Source organism: Oryctolagus cuniculus, chromosome 9, assembly GCF_964237555.1.
Source record: "Oryctolagus cuniculus chromosome 9, mOryCun1.1, whole genome shotgun sequence".
NCBI classification, from domain to species: domain Eukaryota; kingdom Metazoa; phylum Chordata; class Mammalia; order Lagomorpha; family Leporidae; genus Oryctolagus; species Oryctolagus cuniculus.
The window spans coordinates 7102546-7123437 of NC_091440.1; positions in this window are offsets into that span (position 1 = coordinate 7102546).

Below are 20892 nucleotides of genomic sequence, written 5' to 3' on the forward strand. Positions count from 1 at the left end.
GATGACCTTTCCATTCCTAAACCAATTGAATCAGGTTTTCCAATGACACAATCCTGACATTTTCATGTGAAACAAAAGTCTCTCAAGTAATTGCAATATCCAGCTAGGATTATCATGTACTGGTGTAGATACTACTGAATCTTAACAAAGATGATGACCCATGGTCTCCAGTGAGACAAATGTCCACAACTGGAAACAAACAAAAAAATATATATATAAACACTTGAAAAGATTGTTAACTCACAGTGATGACAGCCAGTGGAATGCACAAAAATGCATACTATACAACACACTGGTGTTTTGTCCCACATAAGAGACCTCCTCTACACAAATATGCTCAACCTGCCTCACCCTCAGATGCACAGCTTGCAACACAGTTGAGACCTCCACACAGTTGAAGTGGCAGTCGTTGAAAGGGGATTCACTCCAACCTCCTCGGAATGTCCTTGCAGTAGCAGTTGTGGAAAGACAGACAGATGTCACAATGTGCAGATAGCATGTAAGTTTAATATGTGGTGGGTGTGCTTTTGATGTAGTTAAGATGCTGCTTGGGACAGCCACGGCCCGTATTGTAGTATCCGGATTTGAGTTCCAGCCCGACTACTGATTCCAGATTCCTGCTAGTGTGTATCCTGGTTTGCAGCAGGTGATGGTTTAAGCAGTTAGGTCTCTGCCACTATCCGTTTGAGAGATCTGAATTGAATTCGCGGGTGCTGGCAAGGCAGGGGCACCAGGCTGTTGAGAGCTTTTGGTGAATCAACCAGAATATGGAGATCTTTCTTTGTCCACCTTGTTTCTCTGTCTTTGCCATTCAAATAAATAAAGTAAATAATTTTAAAAAATATTACCATGTGTCTAGTGTATCATGTGTCTAGTGTATCTTTTTAGTTTTCATTTATTTAATAACTTACTATATACATTTCTGTTAAATCCCTAAATAAAGGTAGAGTCCATGATGTTTGGCACCATCCTACTTTGAGCTTACTTGGACCAAGTAAGTAGGAGAAAGATATTTGATAAAATTAAAACCTATATTTGCTATGATTGTATTTTTATGATAAATGAAAGACTCATAACTTTTTGTTTGCATTCATAAAACAGGCAATGGCAAAAAAATATTCATGTCTAGGTTATATCATATTGATGTAATTGTTTTGATGATAAGAGCCAGTTTTAGGGTGCCATAAACAATGCCCCAGAGACAATAAAGAATACTTACATAACACTTATTCACTTTTGTGAAATGTTAGCCAACCTCAAAAATAACTCATGCACTTATTTGCATATGTGTATATAATCATTGCTAAATATGAATATAGTTTTGTTTTAATAAATATTCCTAGTCTCGTATAGATTTTTTGTATGCAAGATTTTACAATTTGCTGGCGCCGCGGCTCACTAGGCTAATCTTCTGCCTTGCAGCGCCGGCACACCGGGTTCTAGTCCCGGTCGGGGCGCCGGATTCTGTCCCGGTTGCCCCTCTTCCAGCCCAGCTCTCTGCTGTGGCCCGGGAGTGCAGTGGAGGATAGCCCAAGTGCTTGGGCCCTGCACCCCATGGGAGACCAGGATAAGCACCTGGCTTCTGGCTTTGGATTAGCGCGGTGCACTAGCAGCAGCGTGCCGGCCGCGGCGGCCATTGGAGGGAGAACCAACAGCAAAGGAAGACCTTTCTCTCTGTGTCTCTCTCTCTGTCCACTCTGTCTGTCAAAAAAAAAAAAAAAGATTTTGCAATTTTAGAGAAATTTTTATTTTTCAGAACCTTCTCTGTTACAGTTTAAAGATTGCCTTAGTTCTAAAATATTCAAGTGTTCCCCTTTCCATTAATTTTTTTTAAAAGATTTATTTATTTATTTGAGAGCCAGAGTTACAGAGAGAGGGAGAGACAGCGAGAAAGGTCTTCCATTCACTGGTTCACTCTTCAGATGGCTGCAAAGGCTGGAGCTGGGCTGATCTGAAGCGAAGCCAGGAGTTAGGAGATTCTTCTGGGTCTCACACCCAGGTGCAGGGTCAAAAGCACTTGGACCATCTTCCACTGCTTTCCCAGGCCATCAGCAGAGAGCTGGATCAAAAAGGTTCAGCTAGGATTCAAACCAGTGCCCATATGGGATGCCAGCGATGCAGGTCAAGGCTTAACTCACTATGTTGGCCCCTCTATTCATTTTCTAAGTCAATGTAAAATTTTGCAATATAGGTCGGAACGAGATCTGATTCATGTTTTGTTTTTCAAACCACCACTTAAAGTAGTGAATCTCATATTTTATTTCAATCATATACCTTGAAATTGGTGCACTGATTTGTCAGACTTGACAAATTATAGAATGAATATTTTAACCTAAAAATAACTTAAATGAATATTCTTAGAATATAAATCAAATACGCTTCTCAAAGACGTTTTAAATATGCTTCAACATTACCACAGAGTACATATTTGTTACCGATTTTCTAATGCTTTCTATTTCTTTTTCTTAGGGAATGAATACTCCTCAAAACTTAACCTTTAACAGTTGTTTTAAAACTGTACTATCTTGGGGAAATGGTATCTTGGAGAAAAAATTCATCATAATGAGTTTTCACAGTAATTTTGAATCATTTCCAAATATACTAAAGCAATTATATAGAAATATAATTTATAAATTCTCAAGATTAAAATAAAACAAAAACACATTTTGATTTTTGCAATATCTTGAGATATTACCTATACATACATTTTAATCACTTTTGATTAAGCATTGCCAGACTAAAAATATATGTTGAATCTCAGAAGGAGAATTTTCCAGTATGTATTATATACACGTTGCATCATTTATATGCATATATTCACTTTAAGAACTTAGGAACATCCTGGCTAGTTGAGCTACACCGGCAAAATTAACACTTTCTCTTTGTTCTTGCATTTTGGTAAACTGAATAGGTTTTAATCAATACATAGCTCACATCCATTTATAATACTTCTAAATCCAACTTAAAAGATCATTTTATATGAAAATAATGAAAAAGATATATTGTTTTTGCTAATAATGCAAAACACATTTCAGAACTAGAAAGAAAGCATAACTTGTCATTGAAGAAATAGAGGTGATCTGTACATGAAGCCACTGAGGTCCTTGGGGTTGTCTCAGGCGTACAGAGTTAGCAGAAAACTGCTCTTGTTGATCTGTTGCCATCTATCATTTATGAATTTTATTCTTTCTGCTGTAAGGAATCTGTATGGTATGAAGTTAGGTTATGCATGTCTCTGAAATCATATTGTTTTAGACAATGTAATAAACTGGAAACATTTCAGATCATTCCCAATTTCATCTTAGTACCTTTTGGCTGGCCATTCTTTATCTCAATTCTTTACTTATTTCAAGTCTCCTAATATCTTCTTTCTACTTTGTTTTTCATTATTTAATTCAGGTTACTTCTATAAAATATATCAACATTCGAATGCCTTGTCTAACTCTCCTGAAGTACTCAAGGAGGAATATTCTCTCATGAGAGTAAGATTCAATCATTTAGGAATATTGAATGTTGATGAACTGAGTTGCATGTTCATGGATTGGAAGAATAAATCTCATCAAAATGTCCATTCTCCCAAAAGCAATTTACAGATTCAATGCAATACCAATCAAGATACGGAAGACCTTCTTCTCAGACCTGGAAAAAATGATGCTGAAATTCATATGGAGATACAGGAGACCTCGAATAGCTAAAGCAATCTTGTACAACAAAAACAAAGCTGGAGGCATCACAATACCAGATTTCAGGACATACTACAGGGCAGTTGTAATCAAAACAGCATGGTACTGGTACAGAAACAGATGGATAGACCAATGGAACAGAATTGAAACACCAGAAATCAATCCAAACATCTACAGCCAACTCATATTTGATCAAGAATCCAAAAACAATTCCTAGAACAAGGACAGTCCATTCAACAAATGGTTCCGGGTAAACCGGATTTCCACATACAGAAGCATGAAGCAAGACCCCTACCTTTCACCTTACACAAAATCCACACAACATGGATTAAAGATCTAAACCTATGACCTGACACCATCAAATTGTTAGAGAACATTGGAGAAACCTTGCAATATACAGGCACAGGCAAAGACGAAAAGACCCCAGAGGCTCAGGCAGTCAAAGCCAAAATTAACAATTGGGATTGCATCAAATTGAGAAGTTTCTGTACTGCAAAAGAAACAGTCAGGAAAATGAAGAGGCAACCAACAGAATGGGAAAATATATTTGCAAACTAAGCAACAGATAAAGGGTTAATAACCAGAATCCACAAAGAGATCAAGAAACTCCACAACAACAAAACGAACAACCCACTTAAGAGATGGGACAAGGACCTCAATAGACATTTTTCAAAAGAGGAAATCCAAATGGCCAACAGGCACATGAAAAAATGTTCAGGATCACTAGCCATGAAGGAAATGCAAATCAAAACCACAGTGAGATTTCACCTCACCCCGGTTAGAATGGCTCACATACAGAAATCTACCAACAACAGATGCTGGCGAGGATGTGGGGAAAACGGGACACTAACCCACTGTTGGTGGGAATGCAAACTGGTCAAGCCACTATGGAAGTCAGTCTGGAGATTCCTCAGAAACCTGAAGATAACCCTACCGTTCGACCCAGCCATCCCACTCGGAATTTACCCAAAGGAAATGAAATTGGCAAACAAAAAAGTGGTCTGCACCTTAATGTTTATTGCAGCTCAATGCACAATAGCAAGACCTGGAATCAACCTAAATGACCATCAACAGTAGACTGGATAAGGAAAGTATGGGACATGTACACTATAGAATACTATACAGCAATAAAAAAAACAATGAAATTCGGTCATTTGCAACAAAATGGAGGAATCTGAAAAACATCATGCTGAATGAAATAAGCCAGTCCCAAAGGGACAAATACCATATGTTCTCTCTGATTGGTGACAACTAACCGAACGCCAAAAAGGAAACCTGTTGAAGTGAAATGGACACTATGAGAAACAGTGACTTGATCAGCCCTTGTCCTGAATGTTGATGAACAACTTAACACTTTATCCCTTTTAGTATGTTTTTCTTCTACTTATACTATTGGTTGAATTTTGCAATTAACACACAATTATTCTTAGGTGTTTAAATTTAACTGAAATGCATCTCTGTTAAATATAAGAGTGGGAATAAAAGAGGGAGGAGATATACAATTTGGGACATGCTCAATCTGACTTGCGGTAGAGTTAGAAACGTGCTGGGGGATTCCAATTCAAGCCCATCAAGGTGGCATGTACCAATGCCATCTCACTAGTCAAAGTGATCAGTTTCAATTCACAATTGATCATAATGATAGGACTAATAATGAAAGGGATCACATAAACAAGACTAGTGTCTGCTAATACTAACTGATAGAATTAAAAAGGAGAGAACGATCCAACATGGGAAGCGGGATATACAGCAGACTCATAGAATGGCAGATGTCCTAAACAGCACTCTGGCCTCAGAATAAGCCCTTAAGGCATTAGGATCTGGCTGAAGAGCCCATGAGAGTATTTTAAGCATGGAAAGCCAAGACACTCTGGTGAAAAAAAAAAAAAAACAAAAAACAAAAAAAATAAAAAACAAAACCAAACACCTAAATGAAAGATCTCTGCAAGTGAGATCCCAGTTGAAAGAATGGGCCATCAAAGAAGGAGGTACCTTTCTCTGAATGGAGGAGAGAACTTCCACTTTGGCTATGACCCTGTCTGAATAAAATTGAAGTCAGCAAACTCAAAAGGCTTCCATAGCCTTGGCAACTCATGACTAGAGCCTAGGGAGATTACTGATGCCATAAACAAGAGTGTCAATTTGTTAATTCAACAACAGGAGTCACTGTGCACTTACTCCCCATGTAGGATCTCTGTCCTTAATATTTTGTCCAATATCAATTAATGTTATAATTAGTACTCAAACAGTACTTTACACTTTGTGTTTCTGTGTGGGTGTAAACTCTTGAAATCTTTACTTAATATATACTAAATCAATCTTCTGTATATAAAGATAATTGAAAATGAATCTTGATGTGAATGGAATGGGAAATGAAGTGGGAGATGGGAGGGTTGCGGGTAGAAGGGAAGTTTTGGGTTGGGGGAAGCCACTGTAATCCATAACCTGTACTTTAGAAATTTATATTTATTAAATAAAAGTTTAAAAAAAAAAAAACAAAAAAAGCAAGGAAAAAAGCAGAAAGATCTTCCATCAGCTCAAAGGAAGCTGCTCATATCAGACAAGGACATCAAGAGAAAAGAAAATAAATGAGTTGCATTTGTGAACGCATGCATGGAAGTCCAAGTATTTATGACTTGCACTCATTAACATACAAACAAGAAGAAAAATGATCACATCATGAAACAATACCAAAGACAAAATGAAGATACCATATTTCACTTTAGGTCCATAATCTGGGCATACATTTTATCCACATTTTCATGCAATGCTGAAATAGTCAAACTTAATTTAATGGCTTGGCATTCTACTTCCTATCTTCCCAGAACATGGAAGTGTGTCCAATAGGGGTGAAATGGTTGATATGGCTTAGTACCAGTGAGAAGACAGCCATCATGCATAATGAAATGTCTTGACTCAAACTAAGTGAAAAGAAAGAAGTTATCCAAATGCACGCTGAGTTACTTCTACTTCTTAAGACTTAGGAAACACAGAATTGCTGTCCTCTTGGAACTTCATGGCATCTTTACTTACATTCTTGTTCAGTATGTTGCTTCCTTCACACTTGTTTTACAGTTTATTTTCTCTCTCTCCCTTCTTCCTCTTCCTTTTCCTCCTCTTCTCCCCCCATTTCAAATTTAAAACAAGGAATTCAGATGATAACTTAAGTATTTACAAAATACAGAAGTACTTTGGCATTTAATAAATAATGATTTTGGGATTTCTGGTGGAATTTTTGTATTAAAAAATCAAGGAACCACTAATTTAATTCAGTTCAGCTAATAATCATAAGTACATATTCTGTTGATATTGGTTTTTTAGATGACACGTAAAATATTTTTTTTTTTTTTGACAGGAAGAGTGGACAGTGAGAGACAGAGACAGAGAGAAAGGTCTTCCCATTCCTTTGGTTCACCCTCCATTGGCTGCTGCAGCCTGGCACCGCGCTGATCCAAAGCCAGGAGCCAGGTGCTTCTGGTCTCCCATGGGGTGCAGGGCACAAGCACTTGGGCCATCCTCCACTGCACTCCCTGGCCACAGCAAAGAGCTGGCCTGGAAGAGGGGCAACTGGGACAGAATCCGGCGCCCTGACTAGGACTAGAACCCGGTGTGCTGGCGCTGCAGGCAGAGGATTAACCTATTGAGCCGCTGCACTGGCCAGCATAAAATAGTTTTTTAGAATAATTTTGAATATGTATTTTTTTATTTGAAAGACAGTTAGAGAGAGGTCTTCCCATCCACTGATTCATTCTCCAAATGGATGCAATGGCTGTGTCTGGACTAGGCCAAAGCCAGAAACCAGGAGCTTCTTCTGAGTCTCACATGTAGTTCATGGACCTAAGTAGTTGGGTCATCTTCCATTGGTTTCCCAGGTGCATTATCAGGGAGCTAGATCAGAAGTGGAGCAGCCAAGAATCAATCAGGTGACCATATGGGATGTCAGCGCCACCAGCAGTGGCTTAACCTGCTACCCCACAGTGCAGGCCCCTAAGATTCTTATAGTTTGAAGATTGAGATATAACATGAAAGGAGAATCAAAGAATAAAAACCAACCATCCAGTGAGTTAGGGTAATGTCTTTACTATAAAAAAATAGAATGTGATGAAATATTAATTGGGGAATAGAATCCATTCTGGATATATCGTCAGGAGGAGTATCATACTGATAGATCATTTAAAATTAAAACATTATGATAACATTAGATATGATAAAATCTTTAAATAAAGCAATAATTTATAATATGTGAAATTAAATAAAATTATTATAATCCCCAAGCATAAAGGCTGGGAAAAATTTTACAACTGGCAGATTTGTTTGCTTTAAAATACATTTAACCTGTAATTACTGTAGTTAACATAGCTTCAATGGTGCTTCCACAAATGCTACCTCTGTTGACACTGAAACAACTCTGAATTCATCCTAATAAATAATACGGATCCTAGGACACTATGAAAAAATATGACTTTTTTGTTTGGGGGAAAGTGTTATTTTCTGGTATTTGCTCTTTATACCTGTGATTTCTAATCTTGAATTAAGCCTGAAAAGTTCAGGCGAGGTAATAGCATAGAACTGAATCCTAACTTCGGACTGTTCTCCTTAATCAGGTTGTTAAGAATTTAAAAAAACAGTTTTCATCAAGGTCATGAAATTATCAGATTCACATTAAGTCATTTCAAAAACTGAGATCTGGAAGAGTTAGAGAAAAGAACCAGACTGTGATAACATTGTAAAAACGCACACTGAATCCAGAAGATGAGCCCATGGTTACATGTCATGAAGAGTCAGTGGAGAGCAGTCTGAATGAGGCAGACCCATGGGGTTTCCACTGACCAACAGCTCAAACGAGACAAAAAGCGTGGTGGCAACAAGCACACAGGTGAACACAGCCAACCTTGGCCAGGATGTGGGGCCCGTCAGGAAAAGGAGGACTTCCTCACTCTTCATGGACTTCACAGACTGGGCATGGCAGTCATTCTCCAAGAAGGACATGGACAACAAAAACACATCCAGAGAAGCAGAAAGATGGGTTCGGGGGTCATGTCCTGTGAGGATCTTTTGAAAGGACTGATGAGGTTTACCTTGGATGTAATTAAATAATAATTTAGTAATTAATTTATTCAGACAGTGGGCAGGAAAGCTTGGCAAGTGTGCAGTGAGATGTTTTCAAAACCTCCCAGGACTTATGTGAAATAATGTTCAGACTTTTCCATGGCTTTTAAGACACATCAAGTGCCAACAGGTGTAGATGTCAATGCTGTACCATGACTGCTTTCCTAAAAGTTGTTATCCACCCAGCAGTTGATTCTGACTGAGATCTCATTATTTAATTAATTATCTACTATAAATTTGCTAAAAAAAAAAAAAGTAAATAGAGTGTTACAGATAGATGAGCAAGGATTAAGGCTTTGTTTTAGGATAAAACAATGGAAAATGCATTTTGGCTGCTTATTGTGTTGACATTGTAAAACATCTGTAATTTAGCAGAGTAGAAAACTAACATGCTTCAACTTAAAAAGTTTTAGAGAATGAGTATTTGGAGGAGCAATAGTTTTTTTTAAAAAACAATATTAAAAGCAACAGCAACAAAATGTTAGAACTATAAGCAGGGGAAGCTTACTACCGTACTTCATTCTTTGTTTTGATTATAATATTCTCTCAATAGTTCTTTGCTCAATGGATGCATAAAAGAACGCCTTAAAAATCTAGCAGCTGTTTATAACACTTCATTGATATTTCTAAAGAGGCAAGCCAGTGTAGGATGAGCAGAAGTCAAATGATACTGGAGAGCTTGATTTACGTTTCAATTTTTTCCTTGTCACAGTCCCAAATAGTTTTTAGCGATGTTACCCGGGTCTGATGCCACCACTGTGGAATATCACAGAACTCATGTAGTAGGCATGGAGATTTTTGATCCTGTGCTAAATCAGGTTCCCTTTGGAGGCAGTTGTTCCAGAATAGAGAAGAAAAGTCTGGCTGTGTGGATCGTGGGCATTGCCTTTATAATTGCAGCAATGTGCTGGGTTGGCATATCATCAAATATTCTTTTTGAACTGTCTGATCACTTCCAGAGAGGGGAGGTTCTATTTTGCTATGGTTCATTGGTAGTCATTTAGAAAAATGCATGCATTTTAATGGTATAGTTTCTACTGCGCAGTGCTTTTATTCACGTCAAGAAAGAGCTACTAAATATGGTCCAAGATGAAAGCTAATTTTAATGCTCTAGTAAGGTAAAATGAAATAAATGGAGATTGTGGAACGAGGGTTAAATTTGAAAAGAACCAGGGTAAGAGTTGCATACCGGGTTAGAATAAGCCTTGGGAAAGAGCAAAAGTGTGAAGTGTATGTGCCTAAGTACCCTGGTTTTTTGCAGGGATGATTTATGTGCAGTGGTCAAAACTTCTCCCTCTCACAGCATTTTATTCATCAGCCTACTTTTTAATCTGAAAACTCTATTTGGTAATATATAATTTGGCCTTTAAGTTCGTTTGACATAAAACGTCCTAGTACATGAAAATTCCTATTTTCAATATTTTCTACTGAAAGATAAATAAATCCAATTGCACAGCATTTGACAGTCAGCTATTAAGGAAGACTAGGGTAGTTTATATTACCCAGTGTTTTGAGGTTAAGATCGAAAAGAACACTAAACGTGTGCCCATCAGGTTTTTTTTTTTTTTTTGGTGCCCAAAATATTGAAATATCATGAAGATGTTTAGAAAACTTGCACATTCTGGAGTTTTTAAGTTTTAATTATACTTTCCTGTTTGTGCTACCCCTGATTCAAATGTCTACTAAATTTATAGACGTGCTAACTTGTCATCACTTAACACTCAGAGTAAAATGTAAATTAGTGTTTTTGTCTTCTTTTTTTAATCAGGAAAGCATATATGTGAAGGAAATCAATCATTCCAGAGTAATTTACATTAGAGTCATTTTTTTTTTTCATGTAGAAAGACAAGCCAATATAGGTAACATAGGCCCAGAGCAACAGCTTGAGGGAATTATGAAGGACTCAGGTTTCTCCTAATTTCCTGCTTAACTAGTATTTTTGTTATTCCCACATTAGCAGCATGGCTGCTCCATCTCTGAACATCATGTTTGTATTCTAGGGAGGAAGAAGAAAATTAAGGAAAGCAAAACTTCCCAAACGTATATAACCAGAGTGGCTTCTATTAACATATCTCTGCTCTCACATGTTCTGGTTTGAACATGACGTGGCATTCCAGCTCGTGTGGATAGCTAATTCCCAAAGGCAGGGATTAAAAGATGAAGGGTGGGAATTTTAATCTGAGTATGAGGTCTGTGTGATGGCTGGACTGTGAGGTCCTTACGTCATTGATAATGTACCCTTAGAATGTAGTTCCTGTGAGGGCATTGGTTATAGAAGCCCTGGTCAGCCTGCACTCTCTCCCTCTCTCTCCCTTCTGGCTCACCATTTGATCCTTCTGCATGGGTTGCACCATCCACCTGTCTCATCAGACACCAGACTAATGAGGACACTCAAACTTAGACTGGGAACCTCCAAAACTGTGAGCTAAAATAAACCTTCTTTCATAGAGAAGTTCCTCTCAAGTATTTGTTGTAGTAATTAAAAACCTGACTAACACAGAAAATTATCCCTGAGGAGCAGGATGGTTACTGTTCATTATGCTTGATGATATGAAAGAGTCTTTCTTTGGAGGAGCAGGCTAGAGGAACTTTAGAATTGCTGTAGGGAAACGTTTATGAGTGATTCTGATGAGGGTTTAGAAGACCCAACCAGTGGTAGCAATTTGGACAGTTGAGGCCATGCTGTTAGGTGTCAGAAGGAAATGAAGATTCCAGTGGGAACCAGAATAAAGGCCACCTGTTATACCTTGGCAAAGAACGTGGCTGTGTTGTATCTCTGTCCTGATGCTTTGTGGGAGATTGAACTTAAACACAGTGGAGCTGTCTGTTTGACAGAAGAGATGATAAGTCAGCAGAGGGTGCAGGCTCATGGTGGATATTATTGACTGCTTTCAGTAAGTTTCATAGGGACAATAGTCAGGAGCAAAATATAGTACAGCAGAGAGATTTGAAACATTCACAGACCAGCCACGTAATAAGAAAAAGCTCATTTGGCAAAGGAGCGTGAGGTGGTATAACTACTCACTAAGGAATTTAGGGCAAGTTCAAAGTAAGCCATGCACTAATGAGTAAGACATTGGGCAAAACTCCTGAAGTCATTTTGGAGATCTCTGAAGTGGCTTTTACAGTCCCGTCCAAAACCTGGAAGTGCAAGTTTGTTTGGGAGATCTTCTAGTGCAGAAAGAACCCCAAGGCATCCTGCTCACCAAATGGTAAGCTCCCGATTCTGGCTTGTCTGCCAATAACCCTGAGACCACTATAGCCCTGGTAAAGCAGACCCAGGCATTGCTAGTGCTGGAGGCAAGCTTTGGTATGATCCACAAGATGCTGGTTGTGCACGTGTGCAGAATGCAAGGGTTAGAAGATTGTGGCAGCTTCCACAATTTCAAAGGAAACTTAGGGAGCTAGCCAGAGTTCACTGCAGGACTGGAGCCCCTGCTTGGAGCCCTTGATGAGGTGATACCTTTTGAAGCTGTGGGAGTGAAGCCATGGTGGAGGCAGAAGTATACAGGTATCAGCAGCATGAAAAACCTGCCAAGGAATGCTACAAACACTGTGCCAAGAAAGCTGGAGGTATCTGTGTGCAACCTCAGAGAACAGCACTGTAAACCAAGACTTACAGAACAGTGGGGATATGGAGGCATCAAACTGGATTTCAAAGGCTCCTTCAGACAACCTAGGGTCTAGGCACAGGCCTGTCAAGAGGTGGAGCCATGGTAAATCCTTCCAAGACAATGCCAGTTGAAAAGGTGGGATGAGAACTCCTGCATATGCTCTCCAAAGGGCAATGCCTCATGGAGTTGCAGAGATTAAACGCCCACCTGTGGGCATTGAAGCACGGCTGTGAGCTGCAAAACTGTACAGGTCAAACTACCCCTACCACTGTGTGCCCAGGATGCTGGGTACGCAAGGTTCAGATGTATAGTTTGCTGGCTGTTTTTCAGTCTTGCATCGGGCTGATTAAGCTATCTATTTCTTTGTCTCCTCTTTTTTGGAATGAAGGTATCCACCTTACGAATGTCCTACGCTTGCAGATTTAAAGTGTGTACTCTGCTGCTGATTTTATAGGAGCTCACAGCTCAGTGAGTCTGCCTTGCAGATGAAACTTTGGACTTTGGAATTAATGCAGTATTGAGTTAAGACTTTGAAACTATTAGGAGGCATAATGACTGTATATTCTGTGTGAAAGGGACATGAGTATTTGGGAACCAGGGATAGGATGCTCTAGTTTGAACACGATCTGGTCCCCCAACTCGTGCACATCATTAAGTCTCAAAGACACAGACTGATAGACTGAGCGTGGAAGATTGATTTAATTACAGTGTCTGGGAAATGGGACTATGGGAGGTCCCTAGTTCATGGTCATGTGCCCTTGGTAGGTAATTCTCGTAGGGTGGGTGGTTGTACAAGACAAGGGTGGCCTAAGTGCTCTTTCTTTTTCCAGATTCACTGTGTGATCCTCATTCTGCCCATGTTCTGCCATTCACAGCCCTTGTCAGATGCCAGACTAATGGGCTGTCTGGGCTTGAACTGACCCACACAAAGTGTAAGCCCAAATAAAGCATTCTTCCTAAGAAACACCTCTGAGAGAACTGTTGTGACAGAAACTGGTTAAAACACTGCCTACGGAAAACCCTATCTGCAAGTGATTTTAAGTGGACACATTTCACCTTTATGCAAAAGTAAGACTCCGGTAGGAAGGAGGAAATGAGGATATGGGCATTGCCCAGATAACCAGAAATAAGTTTTGTGGTGGAATGAGAAGGCAGTGCCAAGATGGCTCTGGCAACAAACTTTCACAGTTATTTACTTTAAAAGGAGGATTTTTTTTTATTATAGAAACAACTGATGATCAGCATAGAATACACAGAAAACCCAGATAAGTAAAAGAAAAGCAATTTCTTTTTTTTTTTAAGATTTTATTTATTCATTTGACAGGTAGAGTTATAGACAGAGTGAGGGAGAGATGGAGAGAAAGTTCTTCCCTCCTCTGGTTCACTCCCCAAGTGGCCGCAATGGCTGGAGCAGGGCTGATTTGAAGCCAGGATCCAGGAGCTTCTTTTGAATCTATCACATGGGTGCAAGGGCCCAAGCACTTGGACCATCTTTTACTGCTTTCCCAAGCTATAAGCAGAGAGTTGGATCAGAAGGAGAGCAGCCGGGACACCAACTGGAGCCACAGGTGAAAACTTGGCCTACTATGCCGCAGAGCCGCCCAAAAAACAATTTCTAAAAAGCTAACTGGAATCCACTTTCTGAATGGCAGGTGATAATAATTAGACATTCTTTTCTTCTCTTTCTTTTTTCATACATTTTTCTCTTGCTTTTGTATGTTTCTGAATTATTTTAGTTTTATAAAAATAACATAAAGGGTACATTACATCATTATTTGATTTATTTAAGTTGAAAAATTTAATAAAAATATTTTCTAAAAGTATTGGCTGATATTTTATCAGTGAGTTTTTTAAAAATCCCACATTCATATGTGTGTATGATATATGTTTAAATATCTTTGTAAAATACAGACTGTTACTATTTTTGTATGGATAATTTTTAAAAACCCTTAAATATACATGCTTAATGCGTTTCTCAGGTTATTTATATAGGATGCATTTTGAAGGAGGAAACACATTATATCCTAGATATATTTGAAGACATTTTGAATATAATTAAAATAGCATTATGGATGTTTACTCCAATTTATCTTTTTTCCACTCTCCACTTATCCTCAAAATATTTCCTATTTGATAGATAAAATTATATCTTAAGATTATGATAATTGCAATTTGTTTTTGGTTTTCATCTCTACAGGGCAACTAACTCTTTAAAGTAATGTCTTGGTGTTCACTGCCTGTAATTCTAGTTTGTACTCAGTTTTCAAATCCACTAATTTCTTTCTGCTTCATAAGGCAATCTCTAAGACCCTAAAATCACTGTGATCAGACTTTCAAAACATTCTCATAGTGCTCTTGCCTCTCCAATCCCAATATAAATTTTATTTCTGGAAAGGATAGACCGAGTCAGGAAGGAAACACTCCGGTGTTCAAATCACCATCCTCGGCCGGCACCATGGCTCAATAGGCTAATCTTCCGCCTAGCGGCGCCGGCACACCGGGTTCTAGTCCCGGTTGGGGCGCCGGATTCTGTCCCGGTTGCCCCTCTTCCAGGCCAGCTCTCTGTTGTGGCCCGGGAGTGCAGTGGAGGATGGCCCAGGTGCTTGGGCCCTGCACCCCATGGGAGACCAGGAAAAGCACCTGGCTCCTGGCTCCTGCCACCGGATCAGCGCGGTGCGCTGGCCGCAGCGCGCCGGCCGCGGCGGCCATTGGAGGGTGAACCAACGGCAAAGGAAGACCTTTCTCTCTGTCTCTCTCTCTCACTATCCACTCTGCCTGTCAAAAAAAAAAAAAAAAAATCACCATCCTCCCCAGTAATCACCTTAATATTTCCACCTGAAGCTTCACTTCTAATTAAGAAACTACAGCAAGTGTTACCTAAATGACCAAGAGTAGATACACAATCTAATATGTCATAGATGTCTCTTTAAGACAGATAATTCAATTATTAAAAGTATATTTTACAGGTCAAAATTCTCTGTGACTTAGAATCACAAAATCTGGGTTTTGTTTTAGCTCTATTATTGAGATTTGAAAAAGATTTGGGAAAGTATCCAATAAATAATGTTCTTCTTTTATTTCAAGATTATTGCAAATTGAGGGATTGATATAGGCAATCAGAAATGTGGAATTAAAATAACTGAGCTATTTCTAATAAGAGTTACTTTACAGAATAAGGATTTGGTTATGTGGTAACTTCCCATTTCATTCTGCATTGTTCTGGACCAGAGCTGGCCCACTTAATGCATTGCACTGTAAAGAACAGACTGGGCTACACCTTTGTGGAAACATGCTGGTGAGCTCCGCAGAGGCTGAGCCTGTGGTCCATTTTCCAAATACTAGAGTGAAGATGGGAGGGGGCTAATCCTTCTCTTTTAAAGATTTATTTATTTATATGAAAGGCAGAGTTATAGAGGCAGAGAGAGAGAGAAAAAAGAGAGAGAGAGAGAGAGAGTGTTCTATCCACTGGTTCACTCCCGAGACGGCCACAATACCCGGAGCTGGGCCTGTCTGAAGCCAGGCACTTGGAGCTTCTTCCAGGTCTCCCACGTGGGTGCCTATGACCAAGGTCTTGGTCCCTCCTCTACTGCTTTCCCAGGCCACAGCAGAGAGCTGGATCAGAAGAGGATTAGCTGGGACTCAAACCGGCACTCATGTGGGATGCTGGCACTGCAGGCCGTGGCTTTACCCACTATGCCACAGTGCCAGCCACCAAGGCCAATATTTATCTAAAGATCAGAAACCAGTATTCTCTGCAACACAACAAAAGAGTAGCTATGTCATCTTGGCCACCATTTTGGCTCCCATTAGATTTAGTTTCCTCAGGTTCAACTAAAAATAATATTTACCATAAATTGGTTCATAAAAGTTAAATATATCAATACACAAAATTATTCCTAAACACCAATTCTGGGTTTCCTGAAGGGTATATTTGATCCATCTCCATCAAGCAAATTTTTAATTTTTAAAATATTTAATACAGAACAAAGGACCCATTATGAGCATAAATAGCAACTGGAAAATTTACATTTATATTACACAGTTAAAAACAAATATAAATGCTTGTAGAATACTTATAGTAAGCTTAAAAGCATGATAAAAGTTTATCAATAGGAAATATTTAGACAAACATGGTATTTTGTATTATTTACAGTTTAACAAATTCCAATTGTATTTTTCTTTTTTTTTTAACTTTTATTTAATGAATATAAATTTCCAAAGTATGGCTTATGGATTACAATGGCTTCCCCCACATAACGTCCCTCCCACCCACAACCCTCCCCTTTCCAACTCCCTCTCCCCTTCCATTCACATGAGGATTCATTTTCGATTCCCTATATATACAGAAGATCAGTTTAGTGTACATTAAGTAAAGATTTCAACAGTTTGCTCTCACACAGAAACATAAAGTGAAAAATAATAGATGATTTTTTAAATGATGATGAAATCAGATCAGACCTATTGTCATGTTTAATCCCAGTGAGAGTCAAGTTGGGAATTGCTAATTTCTTCTTCTTCTTCTTCTTCTTCTTCTTTTTTTTTTTTTTTTTTACAGAAGATCAGTTTAGTATACATTAAGTAAAGATTTCAACAGTTTGCACCCCCATAGAAACACAAAGTGAAATATACTGTTTGAGTACTCGTTATAGCATTAAGTCTCAATGTACAGCACATTAAGGACAGAGATCCTACATGAGGAGTAAGTGCATAGTGACTCCTGTTGTTGACTTAACAAATTGACACTCCTGTCTATGGCATCAGTAATCTCCCTATGCACCAGTCATGAGTTTCCAAGGCTATGGAAGCCCCTTGAGTTCTCCGACTCTTATCTTGTTTAGACAAGGTCATAGTCAAAGTGGAGGTTCTCTCCTCCCTTCAGAGAAAGGTACCTCCTTCTTTGAAGACCTGTTCTTTCCACTGGGATCTCACTCACAGAGATCTTTCATTTAGGTGTTTTTTTTTTTTTTTTTTTTTTTTTTTTTTTTTTTTTGCCAGAGTGTCTTGGCTTTCCATGCCTGAAATACTCTCATGGGCTTTTCAGCAGAATCGGAATGCCTTTAGGGCTGATTCTGAGGCCAGAGTACTGTTTAGGACATCCACCATTCTATGAGTCTGCTGAGTATCTCGCTTCCCACGTTGGATCACTCTCCCCTTTATTTATTCTATCGATTAGTATTAGCAGGTACTAGACTTGTTTATGTGCTCCCTTTGACTCTTAGTCCTTTCATTATGATCAATTGTGAACTGAAATTGATCACTTGGACTAGTGAGATGGCATTGGTACATGCCACCTTGATGGGATTAACCAATTGTATTTTTCAATGGCTGTGTTTTTTGGAGAAAGATATTCTGATAATTTTTTTACAGGAAAACATTTTTTTTGACATTTCTCTCATTCTTATTTGACATAGACAATGTTTTTGACTTCTAATCCTGTCTTTGTAGATAGAAAGTACACACATACTGATATCAATTTATGTTGTATGTGTGTGTCAGTTGGTGGGGGGTGGGGGTCCCTGACTAATACAAAGATCTTTATAATCTCATTAGAAATATAAACACATTTTGTTGCCCATTAAAAAATAAAAATATGCTGTTAGAATATAATTCACAAGTCACACAGTTTGCCCACTTAAAATTTGTAATTCAGTGGTTTAGTACTTTCACACAGTTATGAAGTCATTATCAAAATTAATTTTAGATCATTTGTCTCAGCTAGAATTAAAAAAAAAAAAAACAAGAATGAAACCAACAGCTCATAAGCAGTACCTACTTCTTCCTACTCAATCAAAAACTGGAAGCAAACAATAATTTTCTGACTCTTATTTGCTCATTCTGGACATTCCATGTAAAAAGAGTCATGTAGTCTGTTGCCTTTTTTGAATAGTTTCTCTCACATAGCACAAGGTTGCAAAACTCCCTTGATGTTAAGTGTGTTTCAGTACCACATCACTTTTTATTGCTGAATAGTACTCTAGTTTATGTATGTATCACATTATTTTTTTATCCACTCATCAGTTGTACTAATTTGTGCAGAAGTGTGCACGCATGCATGTGCTGGCTTTTATTTTAAAACAGAGACTTTATGTTTATGTTAAATATTCTGAGGGAATGCCGAAAAGCCTTTGAAAGCAGCTGCTCCATTTTAAATTTTTACCAGAACCAATGTACATTCCATTTCTTCCTCATGAACCCTTGTCAGTGTTGTCTTTTTCCCTACTTTTTTACTATTTATTTGACTTTTAAATTAAGTGACAAATAACATTCTACATATTTATTATGTATAATGCACTGTTTTGAGATACCTAGCGACATTGGGATGCCTAAATTTGAGCATCATAGGTTTAATGATTTTTGTGAGTGAAGCACTTAAAAATCTATTCTCTCACCATTTTTTAAGAATGCTATATCTTAGCTGCAGCATCCATGTTGTCTGATGGATCTCCTGGATGTATTCCTTGCATTGGATTGAGATTTTGTAACCTTTTACTGCCATCCCCGTGACGCTCACCCTGAAACACTGCCCCAGCCTCAGTACTGTAATTCTACAAGTGTACCTTTTGCATTGGCACATATTGTCAATATCATGCCACGTTTCATTTTCTGTATTTGATGTTTGTCACCTTAAACTAATATTTTCTAGGTTCATCCATATTTTTTCAAATGACAGGACTCCTTTTTTTGGGGGGGAGGTGGTGGCTAGGATTGTTTTTGCTATTCCTGTGAGACATGTCATTGTTTTGGATAGGGATTGCATCCATTCTTAAATCGCTTATGATACTTTGGTTAAATTCACAATATTAATTTTTCCGACCAATGAATATGAAATATCTTTCCACTTGTTTATGTCTCCCTCAATTTCTTTTTTCAGTGTTTTACAGATTTCCATGTAGAGATTTTTCACCTCTAAGGTTAAATTTATTTCTAAGATTATTTCCTTTGTGACTATTGTAAATATTACTGCGTTCTTGATTTCCTTTTTAGATAGTTCACTGAACATTTATAGGTATGACACTGATTTTGTATGCTCATGGTATAGCCAGTAAATTTACTGAATTTGTTCTAATGAATTTTTAGTGGATTCTTTAGTCATATCTCTATATAAAATCATGAAAACTGCAGAAACAAGAAATTTAACTTTCTCCTTTCCAATTTCTATGCCTTTTATTTCTTTCTCCTAATTGGTTATGTTAGCTAGGACTTTTAAAACTATGCAGAAAAGAAGTGATGAGAATGCACATGTTTTTGGGTACACGGGGTTTTAGCCTCTTTCGTTTAGATGACTAAGTTTTTTCATCTGCAAAATTGGAAGGATTCTTAGTGATAAGTATAAGTAACAAGTTATGAGGAATTCCTAAGTCTTCCAGATCTCAGAGAGAGCAGCTTGAATGCCTGGCGGCCAAATCGGTGTGCTCAGCAGAAGTGTCCCAAAACTGCTGCTACTGATGTGTCTTCCCTGGAGACCAGGGAGTGGCAGAGCTGTGTTCAGCGGGAGATGGTGACGCGGGCATATCTAGTGCTTTCTCATGCAGTCATATAATAGGTCGAAAGTTCAGAAAACCGAGATCAGGAAGAGAAAATGAAAAAGGTTTCATATATGCTGCATGGCTGACGAGAGACCCCATGGTATGTAACCTAATCTATTAAATGAGTGCCAAGGGCTGAATTTTCCCGGGATCTAAAACACAGGTATTAAAAGGCACTAAACTTGGAAAGGCTAATCTGATTGATGAAAAGTAATGTGAAAGGCAACAAAAATTATAAATGTAATGCAATCTTGAAGTGTCTTAGCCTGAAACACTAAAACCGGTTTTTAGAAAAGACTTAAATGCTAAGTGCTTTTTAGCCAAGCAGGCAATGTGGTGCAGATACAGTTTGTAGATTGAAATACTAACAGGCAAATTAAAAATAAATACCTTAATCCATCAAAATTTAGAGCAGATCATAAAGAAATCCCTTTCTTGCTGTTTAGCTCTTTTCTGTTTGAAAATTAAGTTGATCAGGAAATACAGTATCTATGCCACAAGAATAGAAATAACGAATTTCAGTGGTTTTACTTTTAGTTTTTTTTCCACATGGGAGTCAGGCTGGCAAACAATTTGAATGAGTTACCATTTTTTAAATTATTATGAAAATACACTTTGTTATTTTCACAAATATAAATGGGTCTTAAATTTGTCGCTTATCTGAAATCCTTTTGTCTATTCCAAGTTCCATTTTGTTAAATTTATCCTTCTTTTACTTTCCTATCCATAAAATCCTCGTCTAGACCTTGGCTAACTATACCTTTAGATTAATGAAATGTCTATCTCACAGTGCTCTGACTTTCTGGCTTCAAGCCTTTCTTACTTTTAGCTAATCCCACTCTTAAGCATGATCCAATCCAGGAGGGATAAATGATCACAAAAGGCTCTATTTTATTCCTTATGACTTAACTCCACTTGACTCCAGGATGTCCATACCCTAGCCTTATTTCTGGCTAAGAT